Source organism: Schistocerca piceifrons, chromosome 8 (assembly GCF_021461385.2).
Source record: "Schistocerca piceifrons isolate TAMUIC-IGC-003096 chromosome 8, iqSchPice1.1, whole genome shotgun sequence".
NCBI classification, from domain to species: Eukaryota; Metazoa; Arthropoda; class Insecta; order Orthoptera; family Acrididae; genus Schistocerca; species Schistocerca piceifrons.
This window is the reverse complement of record NC_060145.1, coordinates 277,681,148-277,685,957: the sequence shown is the minus strand read 5'-3', so window position 1 is coordinate 277,685,957 and position 4,810 is coordinate 277,681,148. Positions and strand designations below refer to the sequence as shown.

The following is a 4,810-nucleotide window of genomic DNA, read 5'->3' as shown; positions in this document are numbered from 1 at the left end:
TCAACATAATGCCATGAAAGAAATTTAGAAAAAAGCACTTTTTACTTAGCCATTACTTATTTTGCACATTCACATTATTGGCCGAACAACTGAGCTATTGTTTTACTGACTTGAACAGAATTATACACTACAATACGTACCAAACCAAACAGGCATGTGCCCCAAGCTATATGTAAAATAAATAAAACTACCACACTTTTAATTTGTGCATTTCTTTACATTTGGATTCTTTCCAGTGATTGTTTCTCAAACTTGAAAAATGAAATTGCTTTCCTTTAGTCATATACTGAAACTTCTGTTGCACAACAGCTAATTGAAAGTGGCTGTAACTATTCAATTTGTTTCTTATGACGCTCAGCTAGGATATTGCAGAGACATGGCTTAGTCACAGCCTGGCGGATATTTACAGAATGAGATACTCAGTCTGCAGTGGAGTGTGCGCTGATATGAAACTTCCTGGCAGATTAAAACTCTGTGCCAGACCGAGAATCGAACTCGGGACCTTTGCCTTTCGCGGGCAAGTGCTCTACCAACTGAGGTACCCAAGCACGACTCACGCCCCGTCCTCACAGCTTTAATTCCGCCAGTACCTCGTCTCTTACCTTCCAAATTTCACAGAAGCTTCATTCTAGAAACATCCCCTAGGCTGTGGCTAAGCCATGTCTTCGCAATATCCTTTCTTCCAGAAGCGCTAGTTCTGCAAGGTTCGCAGGAGAGCTTCTGTGAAGTTTGGAAGGTAGGATACGAGGTACTGGCGGAATTAAAGCTGTGAGGACGGGGCGTGAGTCGTGCTTGGATAGCTCAGTTGGTAGAGCACTTGCCCGCGAAAGGCAAAGGTCCTGATTTCGAGTCTCGGTCCGGCACACAGTTTTAATCTGCCAGGACGTTTCAGTTGCACGTGTATTCGTCCGTACACATCTCCGCAGCTGTTGTTCACCCCTGTCATCTGTGAGCCGTGGTGCACCATAGCTGCCTCAGCGCCTGTTTTGAATAGCGCCATTTTTCCACGCACGGTTTACTTTAACGACGGCGAAACGTAAACAGTTAAAAAAAATTAGCCGTTTCGGAAATGCTTCCACACTTGGACCGAAAGCCAATGATTGTGGCCCTTTTTGACTTCAGATAGTCGCTCAGTTTGCACATTCGATCAACGAATTTACGACTTTCTGCGTCCCTTCGATACGCTTTATATACCCTTCCATGTTAGTGCTGCCACCTGTCGTCTTTCAGTGGTTACTGCACGTTGATGACGAAAATAGATGTTGGTCACGGTAATGTAACTGGGCAGTGCATATTTCTCACTGAAACGATCTGTATAGGAGGAGGAGGAGGAGATTAGTGTTTAACGTCCCGTCGACAACGAGGTCATTAGAGACGGAGCGCAAGCTCGGGTGAGGGAAGGATTGGGAAGGAAAGCGGCCGTGCCCTTTCAAAGGAACCATCCCGGCATTTGCCTGAAGCGATTTAGGGAAATCACGGAAAACCTAAATCAGGATGGCCGGAGACGGGATTGAACCGTCGTCCTCCCGAATGCGAGTCCAGTGTGCTAACCACTGCACCACCTCGCTCGGTCCGCGATCTGTATAAATGATTCTGATTTGCATTATCTGAGCTCTTACGGGAGATGAAGAACCATTATTCATCTGTAAAACCGTGAAGCATCAAAGGGCCAGAGTGTCGCCAAATGAAATCAGCTAACCAAGTACATATAACACCGTGTGAGTGGCTTCCGCTACCTGCAAATACACATATTTACAATCTGGTCTTATATGTGTTGGCAGGGTATTAGATTAGGAAATGATACGCTTAAAGTAGTAAATGAGTTTTGCTATTTGGGTAGCAAAATAACTGAGGGTGATCGAAGTAGAGAGATTATAAAATGTAGACTGGCAATGGCAAGGAAAGCTTTTATGAGGAAGAAGAGAAATTTGTTAACATCGAGTACAGATTTAAGTGTCAGAAAGTCGTTTTTGAAAGTATCTGTATGGAGTGTAGCCATGTATGGAAGTGAAACATGGACGATAAATAGTTTGGACAAGAAGAGAATAGAAGCTTTTGAAATGTGGTGCTACAGAAGAGTGCTTAAGATTAGATGGGTAGATCACATAATTAATGAGGAGGTATTGAATAGATATGGGGAGAAGACAAATTTGTGGCACAACTTGACAAGAAGAAGGAATCGGTTGGTAGGACATATTCTGAGGCTTCAAGGGATCACCAATTTAGTATTGGAGGGCAGCGTGGAGGGTAAAAATCGTAGAGGGAGACCAAGGGATGAATACACTAAACAGATTCAGAAGGACGTAGGTTGCAGTAAGTACTGGGAGATGAAGAAGCTTGCACAGGACAGAGTAGCATGGAGAGCTGCATCAAACCAGCCTCTGGACTGAAGACCACAACAACAACAACAACATGTGTTGGCATAAATGATTTCATCAGTACAACAGATTAGGAAGTAAAAAAAGTGAGTAACTGAACATATTTAAAAATGTGGTGTAAAATCCGCATTAGAAGTTCCCTTGTGCGTGTAAGTGCTAGTGCCAATTTCGAAGAGTGCAGTGTGAGCACATACGTGAGTCTGAAGGGGGCAGAAAGGTCGGACTTCGGGAAATGGGTTTCTTGTACTGTGACGTTTGTTATTGTACGAGGAATTCCCTTACGGTACTGATACGTGTGCAGAGCCACTAACAAGAATCTACATCTACATCTTACGGTGTGTGGCGGAGGGTACTTTGTGTACCGCAGTCAATTCTAATTTTCTCGTTTCAGTTGAGTGTGGATCCCGGGAAGAACGATAGCTGGTAAGCCACCGTGTGGGCTTGAGTTTTTCTAATGTAATCATCTTGGTATTTCCGTGAGATATACGCAGGGGGAAGCAATATACTGGATGACTCTTCTAGAAATGTAAGCCCTGTCAACTTCAGCAGTAGACCATAACGTGATGCAGAACGCCTCTCTTGCACGTCTTGCCAGTGGAGTTAACTGAGAATCTCCGTGACGCTTTCGCACTTACTAAATGAACCTGTCACGAAACGTGTTGCTCTTTTTTGGCTCGTCTCTATTTGCTTTATCAATCCTGTCTAGTGCGAATCCCGTACAGACGAACGATGTTCAAGTATTGATCGAACGACTGTTGTACAGTCTACTTCCTTTGTTGGTGGCCAAGATTTCCGGAGATTCTTTCAGTGAGTCTCCGTCTGAAATATGCCTTATTCACGATTAATTTTATGTGGTCCATCCGCTTCAGATCGCTCCGTACTTATACTCCTACATATTTTACGGAAGTAACTGCTTCCGGTGGTTGTGCTGCAACTTTGTAATCATACAATAAAGGGTCTTTCTGTCTATGTAGTCGTAATTCGTTACAGCTATTAGTGTTGAGGGCCAATTTCCACTCCTTGCACCAACCGTAGATACTATGCAGATCTTCCTGCAATTCGCTACAATTTTCTAGCGTCTGTAACGTCACCGCCGGCCGCTGTGGCCGAGCGGTTCTAGGCGTGTCAGTCCGGAACCGCGTGACTGCTACGGCCGCAGGTTCGAATCCTACCTCGGGCATGGATGTGTGTGTTGTCCTTAGGTTAGTTAGGTTTAAGTAGTTCTAAATTCTAGGGGACTGATGACCACAGATGTTAAGTATCATTGTGCTCAGAGCCATTTGAACCATTTTTTTGTAACGTCACCACGTCTATGCACACAACAGCATCATCTGCAAAAAGCCTTATGGATCTTCCGCCTTTTTCCGCTAGGTGATTGATATATACTAGGAAACGTAATGGTCTTATATCACTCTTCTGAGGCACGCTCGTAGTTACTTTTATTTCTGAAGACTTCTCCCTGTTCAAAATGGCATGCTCTATTCTGTTTACTAGAAAGTCAGTTCACTCACACAGTTGATCCGCTGTTCCAAAGGCTCTTACGAGGGTTAAAACTTAAATAGTGGCAACTATTTATCCACAACTGATACAAAAGAGTTATATGTTTGAACCTGTTGCTCTACTTCAAAGTAGTTACCTGCGTTATGTAGAACCAGTTGCCAGCGTTGTGGAAGGCGTAGTGTACCGTTAGCAGAGCCTGTTCTATTGATGGTGCGTATGGAGCGGTCTACTGCCTGTTGAATCTCTGGAACAATTCTGAAGCGAATGCCACGAACTGGCTCCTTCGTCTTCGGAATCAAATCAAAGTCACAAGGACTTAAGTACGGGGAGTATGGTGGATGGTACAGTACCTCCCAGTCCCATCGACCGAACAGAGCAGCCACAGCTTGCGCTGTATGCTCCCGCGCACTATCGTGCAAAATGATGGGTGGGTTGCGCAGAAAGTGTCGCCACTTATTTCCCAAAGATGGTCACAGGTATGCTCCAAAAACGAACAGTAATACAGTGCACTGACGGTGACATTCGCTTCAGAACTGTTCCAGAGATTCGACAGGCAGTAGATCGCTCCATTCGCACCATCAACAGAACAGGCTCTGCTAGCGGTAAACTAAGCCTTCCACATCGCTGGCAGCGGGTTCTACATAACGCTGGTGACTTCTTTGAAGTACAGTAACAGGTGCAAAAATGTAACTCTTTTGTATCGGTTTTAAATGAATAGTTGCCACTACTTAAGTTCCAACCCTCGTATTTCGTTCATTAAGCGCAGTGTGCAACTTTATCGGATGCCTTCCGGAAGTCACGGAAGACTGCATCTACCTGGGCGCCTGTTCTGCGTCTCGTGGACAAACAGAGAGAGCTGAGTTCCTTCCGATCATTGTTTTCGGGACTCGTGTTGTTTCCTACAGAGGAGATTTTAGGTCTCGAGAAATCTC

General features: G+C 44.7%; 1 non-coding gene across 1 annotated transcript; it reads right to left on the bottom strand.

Moving 5' to 3' along the window:
* Nucleotides 1–1,495: 1,495 nt before the first annotated feature.
* Nucleotides 1,496–1,568, bottom strand: Trnaa-cgc. Its single transcript has one exon. It is a non-coding gene; the product is annotated as a tRNA-Ala (tRNA).
* Between the last annotated feature and the right edge of the window lie 3,242 nt (nt 1,569–4,810).